Source organism: Rhinatrema bivittatum, chromosome 3 (genome assembly GCF_901001135.1).
Source record: "Rhinatrema bivittatum chromosome 3, aRhiBiv1.1, whole genome shotgun sequence".
Lineage (NCBI taxonomy): Eukaryota > Metazoa > Chordata > Amphibia > Gymnophiona > Rhinatrematidae > Rhinatrema > Rhinatrema bivittatum.
Window position 1 is genome coordinate 408,713,660 of NC_042617.1, and position 13,127 is coordinate 408,726,786.

At 41.6% G+C, this 13,127-nt stretch overlaps 1 long non-coding RNA gene across 1 annotated transcript; it reads right to left on the reverse strand.

Moving 5' to 3' along the window:
• Positions 1-348: 348 nt before the first annotated feature.
• Positions 349-5,596, reverse strand: LOC115088803. The gene is made up of 3 exons (XR_003855895.1): positions 5,493-5,596; positions 1,655-1,746; positions 349-1,040 (listed from the first exon to the last, which is right to left on the reverse strand). It is a non-coding gene; the product is annotated as an uncharacterized LOC115088803 (long non-coding RNA).
• Positions 5,597-13,127: the final 7,531 nt, after the last annotated feature.

Sequence of the window (13,127 nt, forward strand, 5' to 3'; positions counted from 1 at the left end):
GAAACTCGGCCAGAGTCGGGCTACCCTTGTGTCTCCACTTCAATAAAGGATTAATTTTAGACTACAGGCATCTATTCTTTTCTTTTCACCAGGGACAAGTACTCCACCTAGGGTTTTGGAAGCTACATTCTCCCCCCCCCCCCCCCCCCACCCCATCAGTAAAATAATCCACACCCTGGAGAAAGAAACTTGTGAAAAAGAGTTTAAGCCAGTCTGGCCCCAAAGAGAACTGAAAAAATAAAGGACACACACACAAAGTTGAGACAATTAAACAATTTTACTTAAAAAATGATTAAAAGAAATATTTACAAATCTCAAAATAAAAAGGATAGGGGGGGGGGACGACAAACATGGACCAAAACTATTTACAATAACATAAAAAAGGACCGGGCAGTAGGGTAGTCAGGGACAGCAGACTTAGGTGTCTGGTTGGTACATTAACAGGCTCCACACTATGACCTGGAGTGCCTCAGTGTGGCACTGTAATGTCTGAGCCTGGTGCTCTGATATAGAAGCCAGACTGCCAAGTGCTACTCACATTGCCCTCAGCTCACCCACCATCATCTGTATGCCTTTGCCAAACAGGTACTGAGACACAAAGGCTCATCGCCTGGAGCAGGTGCTCTAGACAATGAGCCTGGTTCTGCAGCTGGGGCAGCAGATGATGGTGGTGGTGGAGAAAGAGAGTGATGTAAGCCTCCCTCGGCCAACAATGGCAGGCCAGTCTGTATACCAGCATCCCTACTTCCCTGCTCCAAAACTTAAGGAGACCCTACTGGGATTGGGAGGGAGTGCTGAGGCTATAGTGGCCTGGGGTGTGCCACCTGGAGGTGGAGGACTGCAACTGCTGCTGTTTCTCCTAATGGTGGGTGGGATAGGTGAGGAACATCCTGTTCCTCTCCAGCAGTGGCAGCTGCATTGGCACGGCCTGGGGTTGGAACCTCATTACCAGACCGCTCCTGCTCCTCCTTCACTTCCTGCTGCTCTTCTTGCTCCTTTTTCTTCCTGCTGCTGCTGCTCTGGCAACGAGTTGTTGTCATCTGTAACGAGAACAGCAAAGGTGTCATGTCATGTGCTCCCATTCTGTTAGAGGATATTCCTTTAGTTGGAGAGATGTAGGGCAAGGAAAAATGTCATTGCTATGGGGCTTTGACATCCTATCTGTGGTATCTCACCACAGAAAGATCCTTTGACTTTGGAGAGGGAGAGACACGCCAAAGTGAATACACATTTCAGCTGGATGTTGGTTGATGCTGCCTTGCATGTATAATGGGCTGTGTGTTAGACTCAGTGACAGGGTTTGATACAATGGGAGGTGGTCTACATAGAAATACATCTAAGGCCATGAGGCTGTACGTAGTTGTGTTGAATAGGGCCCTTATAGTTAGCATGTGAAGGAATATTAGAGTAGTTGTGAAGAGCCTGAAGAGCTATCAGCTAGGCCAGAGCATATCTTTCAATGAACACCTCATGACAGTGCTGCCTGTGACCCAGAGAACTTTCTCAATATAAGTATGAATGAATGAGGATTTTTGGATGCTGAAAACAGAGGCAAGGTCATGCAGAGCAGTAGGCCCATAGTGTGTGTGCTGATGGAAACAGAACCTATACAGACCATGTGAATATGGCCTTGATAGCTAGAGAAATAACTTACCTCCAGAACCATCTCAATAAACCCGCAGTCAGTCCATCAACCTCCTCTTGTGCAGGTTGCAACCACTGGGTCTTCTTCTTCAGGTCTTTGATCTATAGGGAAAAATACGATGACAAAGTTGAGTGAGCACTATCTGTTACTATGGCCTCCATAATGGTATAATGGTACAAAAACCACATACAAGCATAAAAGCCACTTATATAATAAAAGTAGGTGTTAAATCCTCATAGATGAGCAGAAGGCATGAATGCAAAAAGTGTTTTTTCACAATTTGTTCACTTATTAATAAAGTGTAACAGTAATGCCTGCAAATGGACAGGGTGGTTAGACTCATTCTTCAGCCTAGCAAACACTTTCTCTGTCCATCTCCCATCTAGAGTTAGTACACCATTCTGGAACAGTAACCATGCAAGTAATCGATCCTTTTCTGGGGCCTCAATTATCACTGTGCTGTGTGCAAAGGTGGCATCGACTGTCAAGCAGTTATTTAACTCCTTTACAACTCCTGGGGCTATTTCAATAGGGCTTTTGCTCCTTTGCCATATCTCCCCCACTAAATCCAGCACCTCATTTCGGCCTTAAGTACTAGAACCCAATAACATCATCATCCTGGGCCGCAGGTTGGATTCCTGCCACGGCCCCTTTAAAGGGAAACTGTGCGCGTGCCTAGGGAAGGGCGCGGTGCGAGACGGTGGTGTCTCCCTGTGGATCACGCAGGGAGGCCTGCCGCGGAGCTGAGACATCCGCTGCAGAGCTGGGAGCATGGGGAGTGGCCCGAGGTTGTAGGTGGTGTCCACAGCCGCAAGAGAAGCTGAATTAGGCACTGGAGCAGGCAAATGGGGTTAAGAGGGCCTGGCTGCGGGCCTGCCGCGGCTGGCACACGCAACATAGTGTGGGGGGGGGGGGGGGGATCAGTGTGTGGCACACTCTCTCCAGGTTGGTGCAAGGATATCAGGTGCACTAGGCAAACTTTACACACTAGCCCTCACCATACACAATTAAAAACTGCATTTATTACAGATTGTACATGAAAAAAGATATTCATGTCTTCCAAGGCAAAAATATCACAGCAACATGTATATTATTTTTACATGTACTGCATTGGTGCCATCCAGAAAGCTCTGCAAAAAATACATTTGTTATTAGGCCCATTATAAAGTACATTTGATGTGTGCTTGGTCCTCTGAAAGCCATGAGTAAACTGAACAGCAATGATAATATAGTAAACCTATTATGATGTATTTATGTTTATATTGGAATATGGTTAGTACAATATGTTTGCTACAAGCAGCCTAGAAATATTTTAAATAAATAAACCTCCTATATGAAAACAGTACTAAATGCCAGCACTCAAGCAGTAGCAACCCTACCTTTGAAAAGACAACACTACAAATATGACACCAAGTTCAAAAGTACCAGTATACCTCCTGTTAGGAAAACAAAATAAGCCAAGCTGCTGTATCCTATACAGAAACTACATGCCAGCAGAATATGTCCTTTCAATCACATATGTAGAATGCAGATGGATCAACACTCATAAGAACTGCACAGAGATATTAATAAGGTAATTGGCTAGCAACAAATGGATTACCCTACCACCCCCAGCATGGTTATCTGCAGATTGTAGCAAAAAGCAAGGTCCATAAATAAAGCATATTACAAGCTGCTTTGTCTGATCTACCAAGAAGGCTGCTCACTCCAAGGCTGCTCACTCCAAGAACATCGCCAACAGTCAACCCCGTCATGGCTTTGAACAGTCTTGAATGTAAATATGACTACCCTTAACCTGCTGGAATGGCAGTCACCACCCACAAAAGAAGCATGGGGTAACCTGCACGAAGGAGCAGAAGAACTCACTGGGCAGGCTGAATGGAACAGGCTGTCCCTCACTGATTCCTAGTATATGTAAACGAAAAATGATGTACATGCAGACCATGTATTGAAATTCTTTTAAATACCTGTGCGAAGTGTTCTTTTTTCTCAAAACTGAACAGTGGAGTTTCTGTCAATCCTTGTCAGTGGGGTGTACCTATTTTACATTACAATGATTGTCTGAAGGCATGGTGTCAATAGTACCCCCCAATGCAATGAGTTCATTAAAGAAATATTTCCTTATATAAAAAGATTGCTTAAAATATATTTCGTAGTCTTACTGCTTTTTTTATATAGTGCCACTCATGAATAGTGAAAAAAGTATAAAAAGTGATAAAAAGATAAATAAAAAGTGTGATATAAATAATGTCTTACTGAATGTTCACTAGTTAACTTGTTTTAATGTATTTCCTTAATAGTTGAAAATTTCGATATAGATGTTAACCTTTTGATTTAAAGGAATTTTTAAGATAATTGTATCTGTGTTCATTATGAGGTTATTCAAATCTGTCGGTCTCTATGCCTCAGATAATTTATTGAATACTGCTAACAAACTATCCCCCTCATTTATCAAAATGCTGTAAGGCATTTTTGCTTACCATTTTGCAAAGCCCTATCTTGTGGCTTGAACTGCAATGTTGAGTGAGTGAGAGAGAGAGAGAGAGAGAGAGAGAGAGAGAGAGAGAAACTAGCCATGATGCCCAGTTTGACATTCAAAGTGAGATGTATGAACAGAACAGTGCTCTCTTGTGAAGATTTGATGACCCTCGGAGTGAGGACACTCACCCAAAGCTGAGATTTGTGCAATGTTCTCTTTGATGTTATCAGGTAGAGAGTCCATCAAGCTAGGTTGAGAGAACATTGCACAAATCTCTTCTATGGGTGAGTGTCCTCACTCCGAGGGTCATCAAATCTTCACAAGAGAGCACTGTTCTCTTCGTACATCTCACTTTGAATATCAAACTGGCCCCTAACCCCTATACTAATACCTAAACCTCACCGCGAGTTACTAGGTAGGTCTCCCATAGGGATATAAATACCTATCTAGTAGATAGGCATTATGGCTAGTTTCTCTCTCTCTCTCTCTTTCTCTCTAAAATGCCACATTCTGGCACTTATCTCAAAGAGTGAAAAACTTATTGCAGTAACTTAGCTCTTCACATAAGTATTAGTGCCTATTACCATAAAACACATCCCTTTTTCTATCACAGGCAATATTTAGTGCATTTTGATAAATCCAGGCCTATGCTCTCTTTATATGTTTGTAATACAATTATGTTTGATATTAAATATATTTAAACACAATAAAGACTATATTAAGATTGCTGCAGGTTAAATCAAAATATATTCTTTTGTGGTAAACTTACACTATATGGAGATATAAATAAATGCAATTTGTGCCGCTAGTATCATTAAACATATGATACCGAGTACACCGGACATACCATGCACTTCTTCCCTTATTACTATTAAAAAACTGACACTCGTCCTCTGGTGTTCTCCATATAAATTTAGTTGGCTGACAGTGCTTAAGGATGTATTTCAAATACACGCTGTTCAAAGAACGAAGATGCTGTTTACCAGAGCATAGAGACTGTATGCAAATGCATATGAGCTTAAAGAGGTGAGAATGTTACTACAATATGATGGCCTGTGAGCGTAGATCAAAGCAGTTCTACACTTCTCTTGTCTTTGTTTAACTTATCTGCGGGTGCATAATTAGAATGATTCATTCAAGTAATTTTCTCAATCTAATTTGTAAAGTATTCTTTTTTCTAAATTTTAACATATGTCTGCAAGATACAACAATAAAACACATATATCAGGTGCCACATTGCTATACAATGATAGTATGACCAACTATTTGCAGACCAGAAGAAAAAAGAGGAGTCCTGTGGTGTGAAGAATACATTAGGAAAAGTGTAATCAGAGGGAGTCGCACATAGCAAATAGCGTCTGGGCTTACCTTAATAATGCAAAAAATCAAGGTGCTAACTCCGGCGCTTTCATTAGCTGGTATTATCAGGTTACAATAAAAGACTCATTTAAAAGCATAAGTGTTAAACAGCGTACTGACTGCAGTCTCGCGATACTTGGAAAACGCACCAAATTTATGGTCCGGTTGAGACAGGATCCATGCAACCATAATTGATGTAAATGAGAGAGAGGATGCGGTGTATGGCTGTGGTGAGAGTATGATTAGATTGTTGTAATTAATTTATGCAACAAGGTTAGGATGGGCAGGTAAGCTCACCCATCTCAGGAGTATAAAATAAATTAATTGATTACCGGAACATCTTGTGTGTATCAAAATATATTATACTAACTAGTGTTTTGAAATGTAAATGTTAATTTCCATTGAATAAGGAATGTGACAGTAGGAAAAGGAGCAACTGTATGCATAGCTGTGGAAAATAAAAATGAAATTATTGTGGCACAAGACAAAAAATATTTATGGAATATGGAGCTAGAAACATGTACAGTGTTGAAAATATATTAAAAAAATATAAATATAGAAATGTAGATATAAACATATATTGAAATATATTAAATATGTGGAACTGGCTAAAAAAATGCATGTTAGCAAAAATAAAAACAATGGATGTGGCAATAGAAAACTTTTACAGTATGAATATAAAAATATAAATTATGTAAGACATATGTCATATATTATTAATAATAAAATGGCACCCGCATATTGTCATATGCTGTCCTGAGCATAGTCTCTCTGTATTTTGTGTCGTGATAATTTGGGAAAACACGCCAATTATAAACATTTTTTTGAAATAGGATACATATGTGGAGTCCTTACCACAGATGATAAAATAGAATATATTTTATTGTATAAAGTATGCGATGTCAAGGGCTACTGTACAAATGAAAAAAAATAATATAAACAGCTCATCTTAATAAACATAAAAAAATGAATGAATACCGACTAATACTAAGTAAATCGAAATAGTGATCATATTTGAATCTTGAATTATATATATAGACTTTTAATAGATCATATGATTGAAGTGTGTAATTATGACAATAATTATAATATAAAATAGGTACACCCCACTGACAAGGATTGACAGAAATTTGGATAAGATCTCCACTGTTCAGTTTTGAGAAGAAAAGAACACTTCGCACAGGTATTTAAAAGAATTTCAGTACATGACCTGCATGTACACCATTTTTCGTTTACAAATACTAGGACTCAGTGTTTATTGTATGTATGTATGTAGATAAAGTTTTTTACATTCATTTTTCATAATTTTATAATTGTTCTTCATCTGTGTATACGTGTTTAGTAGGGATGTGAATCGGGTGCCCGATCGTTCCCACTTTCGGGATCGTCTGGCCATGGGAAAAAATCATTTTCCCGTGTTTCCTCTTTTTTTTTTTAGTGAAAAATCATTTTTCGGGTTCGTGCGCGCTAACTCATGTTAGTGCGCGCTAACAAAAATAGCAAAAAATAACAAAAAGTGTTAGCGCGCACGAACCCGAAAAATGATTTTTACGAAAAATCCGGGGTAAAATTGATCGTTTCTTTCTTTTAACCGATTTCTAACGAATTTAGAAATATCGTACGATATTTCAATTCATTAGAAAAACAATTCACATCCCTAGTGTTTAGTACATTTATTTTATCATTTGAATTATTTGTGATGTCTAAACAATTCTATATGCTTTTATATATTTTTTTAAATGTTTTAATTATAGTAGCCCCTGAGGCAGCTCTATTGACAGAGTGAAACTCGGCCAGTCAGGCTTATATACTATGGGGCGGATTTTAAAAGGCCCGCGCGCGTAAACCCTTCCGGATTTACGCACGCAGGGCCCTCGCGCGCCGGCGTGCCTATTTTGCATAGGCTACCGGTGCGCGTAAAGCCCCGGGCCGCGCGTAAGTCCCGGGGCTTTCAAAAGGGGAGGGAGGGGCGTGTCCGGGGGCGTTCCCGAAACGACGCGGCATTTCGGGGGCATGCTGCGGCATTTCAGGGGCGGGCCCAGGGACGTGGCACCGGCCCGGGGGCGTGGTCGAGGCCTCCGGACCAGTCCCCGGGACCGGAGGACGGAGCGGGGCTGCCAGTCGACGTGCGCAAAGGTAAGGGGGGGGTTTAGATATGGCCGGGGGGGTGGGTTAGGTAGGGGAAGGGAGGGGAAGGTGGGGGGAGGGCGAAGGAAAGTTCCCTCCGAGGCTGCTCCGAAATCGGAGCGGCCTCGGAGGGAACGGAGGCAGGCTGCGCGGCTCGGTGCACTCAGGCTGCCGATTTTGTGCAGCCATGCGCGTGCCGACCCCGGATTTTATAAGATACGCGCGGCTATGCGCGTATCTTATAAAATCCAGCGTACTTTTGTTCGCACCTGCTGCGCGAACAAAAGTACACGCTCGCGTATATTTTGAAGATCTACCTCAGCGAGAATAAAGAATTTTACTATTATACCGATCCCTTTGTTATTGGTCGCTCCACCCCTTTAGACACAGGAGGGCAAGTGTGATGTGTGGATATATCCTGCAATGCGGGTCAACAGCACTGGTAATGTTAAATAATTTGAACCTTAGCTGAGAGTATTACATGGTCTAACAAAATATATTATAGTTTTTCTTCTTTGTCATTCCTTAGAATCTAAGATCCAGGTGTCATAGTGAGGAAAACATCTGAACATTCGGATTGTTGGGCCACCTCAGTCAAAAGCAAACAGTATATTAAGAATCTGCATCACTCCATGGTGAAAAAGCACCCTGGGTAAAGAGGATAGTGCTGTTCAGCATGTGAACAATGCGGATGCTGACAGCCCTAGAGTAGTTAGGCAGGATTTGCCGAGTGCCAAAAAGCTGTAATTCAGATCAAAGGAATAAATAAATAAGCACCACAACCTGCTCTGTTCACATCCCTGTACAAAATGTTAGCTAGCATTGGGACTACTCACTGCCACCAACAAAGGGTGCTGACCGGGCTGCCCCAGACGCAATGCGAGGGGAGATTGTAGCATCAGAAGGAAATAGACAGACAAGCATACTGCTCCTGGAATGTACCCAGACAGAGGCCATGACTCAACAATTCTCTTCCAATTTGAATTGTTCTCCTGTAAGACCATGCACAAAAGCCAAGCACAGGAGCTGGCAGGCCGCAGCACCCCACCTCCCATACGGCAGTCCCACCCAGCAGCCCTGTTCCAGAAACACTCTTTAAACTGCCCTGTCTCACCCGAAAGCTACCTCCCGGACACAGAGCAAAACCTGCTCACATCAACGAGAGGCTGTTCAGGATCAGGTTCCCATTTTAAATTCAAATTTTTATTGTATTTTGTTTTTTAATAAACAAATGCAATATGGCACATGCAAAGGCATGCTAGCAGCAGGCCCCAATCAGCAAGAGCAGCAGGCCCCCGATCAGCAAGAGGACGACATGAAAAACCCCGCATTCCACCCCAAAATGGCCATGCACACTCTCCAGCCACACATTAGTCACCTCCTCCCACCGGGTCCTCTGGTCAACCCTCGTCCTGTACCTGAACACTGGGTTTCTACCTGGCATCTCCGGCTCCCCAGCTGCCCCTCCCGACCTGGTCTCTATCACAGGAGACCCCCTGCCAATGCTCGCTGCCTCGGCGGGGAAGGCACATGCATGCACATGCTGTGGCTCACCTGGTACATCACGCCATACTCCTCCTGTTGCTGCTGCGTTGGTCCTCCATAGCTTGGCCTGATGCTCACCAGAGCACTGGGACGGGAAGCTCCCCACCTCATCGCCATGGGCCACACCTGCTCTGAAGTGGCCCCTGGAGCCCCAAAGACCAAGCAACATGCTTTTTGCCACTCTCATAGTGCCCAGATGTCCGGTCACAAATCGTGAAAAGGCCGCCAAACCCCTGAGGCCGGGGGAGGGTGTTCCAGCTGCCACTGCCACATGCAGCCAAAGAGAGAGCCCACCAGGTTCCAGCTAGCCTCTTAACTGAATCAATCCAGTGGGGGCACTTCGGGAAGGCACCGGAAAGAAAAGAGATGAGCCACCTCAAACTGCCCGGCGCAGCCCACTGCACCATGGCCCAGCCAGAGAAACAAAACCGGAGAGACCACTGTACTCATGGGGCAGTGCCCCGGATGGCACCAGGACCCCAGGTGATCTGCTAAGGGTGGGAAGAGAAAGCAGAGGATACGAGCCGGTTCAGCAGCAAACACCGCCAGAGGCTGGAGGTCTATATCAAGGTAAGGGCCCAGAAAACCAGAGAAAGAAGGAAAAAAGACGATACATGCCCTTACCCTAGAAAAAAACACCAAAAGAAGAGGCTGGAGGGTGGGCCGGCTCACCTTTAAATTCTCTTTGCTGTCCCAACCCCCCCAGCTCCTACCCTCCCCCCCCTTGCTCCAGAGGCAGAGCACCTCCCTGGTTGTGGCCTCCTGCCTTAATTGGGGGTAGGCTGGCCCTTTTGATGAATAAGGCCCCAAGAATGCTGTAAGTGAAGTTATATTGCTAAGCTGAGCAGACTGCTGATGCATTATTTGCTATTCACTGTAAATGAAACCACTTATAAAAGGCATTGGCTGTGTCATTCCTCCCCCTTTCACATTCATTTACCTGTGGCAAAAAGAGACAGTGCTAGGGTTGGGATGTGATAGAGATTCTTCAGTATGCACAAGGACTTCAATTTGAAATTCTTGCAAGTGGTTTACCTTAAATGTTTTGCACAAGCACGCTCTACTGGGTAAATTACCCCCCTTGGCATAGGCCTGCTAACAGATATTCAAAGGAAAATTGGCATGCAGAATTTATTAGCTACCCATAAATTAAAATTTAAATAGAAAGAATACAAAGGAAGAACATGTATTTACAATGCTGCATGAAAGAGTGCTCCATTTTTTTTAGAATGTGAAATTAAAGGAGCTGTGATTTTATTCAATATCAAACAGTTCCAATGTCAATTAAATGAGTCCACAAAGATCTGCTAGTTTTCTATCCATCTCTTTAAATTCTTATTCTAATTTGATAATACAGAGCCATCAACATGTTCACCACTGGGACCTTTCCATTACTTTTTACACAATTTTAAAGAGTTAGTCCTTAAGGATGTCACTCAGTTCAAATCAGAACAGGTTCTTTATACTAACAATTTGACTGAAGAGGAACTTCAGACTTTGATTAATCCTTCTAATGATCACATCATTGTATCCCATGCAAAGACTCCAATTATTTACATGCTTTTGACTGGGTCAATAAATCATATCAGCAATGGGAACAACAGTGGATCTTTCATCTGCAGTCAATACACCCTGCAGGGATGAACTTAGAGACTGAGTGGTTCCACTTTTTCTGATTGAAATCTTGTCATGTTTAGTTTCCTTGATATCTCACTACTAATCTTTTGATAGTCACATTTGAAAGCTGTCATTTTTAATTACATTTATGCTGACGTCATCACGGTTCACTTTAAAAGGAACGTTGCAGAGATCCGCTATGTGCAGCCATTTTGAATTATGCAGACGTGGCATCTCTTTTTCTCATATAATCAGCTTACTTGTGTGTGTTCATTTTGAAAAATTGCAGGTGTGCTGTTTCCTAATATCTTATTTGACTTATCCCTTACTATTTCAGAGAGACATGAACACAGTTTCTATGTGTGCCCCTGATGCAGCCCTCCACGAAACATGACGTTATGTCAGGTACATCATGAGTGTTAGCTGCTGCTGCTGCCACTGCTTCCAACAAACAAAGGGAAACAAATTAATTTTATTTGAATTAAATTAAGAATTTAAAATTTAAAAAATTTAAGAAGACATGTTTTCTGTGTGAAAGTAATGGACCTATTATTAAAGATGACCCGGGCATTTTGTGTATGTTGCATGTCCAGGTGTAATGAAGGTCCTAACTGTAGCTATTTGATTGATTTGATTAATGTTTTTGAAGTGTCACTGTCTGCAAAAAAGTTTTTGAGGATATGAATCATGTTTAAAACAAGGGTGAATGCTGTGTTGACGTTTAAATATTTGGTTAGGGACAAGACTCCATCTATATATACCACAAAGGGAGTTGCGCTTGATGAACAAAGAACTATTGATAGTCCCGTCTATCTAATAAGCTCATTTAAGAGAAGTACGTGAAAGGGCCACATCAGAAGCAGGTCCATTGCTTTGGAATGCCATGCCAGACGAACTTTGCCTCCTGGGAGATCTTTAAAACCTTGGTTCTTTGAACAGGCATTTCAGGAGTAGAAAATCACATGGAAGTCTCAGAGATAAGAAGGCAATATCAAGTATTATGTGCTTTTTTTCAAGAGATGAACTAAAATAGTTTCTGTATTGATGTTTGTGGTTTATAGCTAATCCGGTTTTTTTTTGTTTATTTAAAAATTTTATATTGTCATTTTATAATGTTTTCACTGTATGTAAAGATTGATATTATTGTTTTTAAGTGAAATTATGTATGTGAGAAAAATGTAAACCATTTAGATTTGTGATAGCAGTATAGAAACCAAATAAATAATTTTACTGGGAGAATAAATCTGATTTAAGTATAACCAGTTGGTTCAGTGGTATTAAGTCTGAGCAACTTCAGAGTTCTTAACAGTTGTGGTTGATTAGATAGTGTAGTGAACCAGTAGGGCGAATCACTCACTACACAGGACTGTGGAATGATTTTAACCCTCCTTGTATGCACAGACATAGGATCTACTCCAGGAACCCTCAAAATAGGATAATAGTTGGTAGGAATCTCTCAAGTAATGATGGAAGTCTGTAGGCAAGGGATTATGGTTCTAAATAAAGATCTGTTTAGAAGTATTTACAGGATTCATTCCACAAGAGATTGCACAGTGAATGTTCTTCTATTAAAACTCTGACACAATAATAGAATCCTTCAAACGTTATATCCTCAGAAAAAATTCTGGGTGATTAGAATATGTAATATTAAGACTTGCAAGAGATTTAAGGATAATTGCAGCAGTGCTGAGTAAAGTCCCTGTCTCCTTGAAGAGGAGAGTTGTTTTCCTTGACTGTCTACAAATCTCAGTCAATTGGTCTTATCTGTAGTTCACCCCAATCCCAGAAGTAAAGTACAGCTGACAGTTCTATAGGAAAACACCATCAGGATCTTTAAAGAAAGGAGATCACTGTGTTTGTATTGCATGATCCTCGGGGCTTGAACAGGCTCATACCTAGGAGTAGTTTGGAAAGCTTGAATCTTCCATGGCTGAAACTGGAGCATACTTGATGAGCTGATCTTGAAAAGCAAGACCCCTAGTTGTCTTATAACTCATATATAATGGCTTTTTTTTAAAACTGGTCAGCAAGGACTTAAAGGCACATAATTATCAAAACAGGGTCCCCAATACTTAATAGAGTACCGAGTTGTACAAAAAACGGCTATATAAGGAACATTCTCCATAGAGGTAATGTATTTATAATTCATACAAGGTAAAAAAGGCCTAGTCCTTCTGCTTAGTGCATCACAGTTGCCTAATATGTGGCATAGTTTGTATTGTGGTGCTTCCCAATAGGTGTCTCCCCTCCTGTAGCATGATAACAAAAAACACTCCTTTTTTTCAGCTGTGTTGCAAAGTAGAAAGTTATGTTAAATGCTAGCTGAAATTTAAAAAGCTAATACATTTGACAACC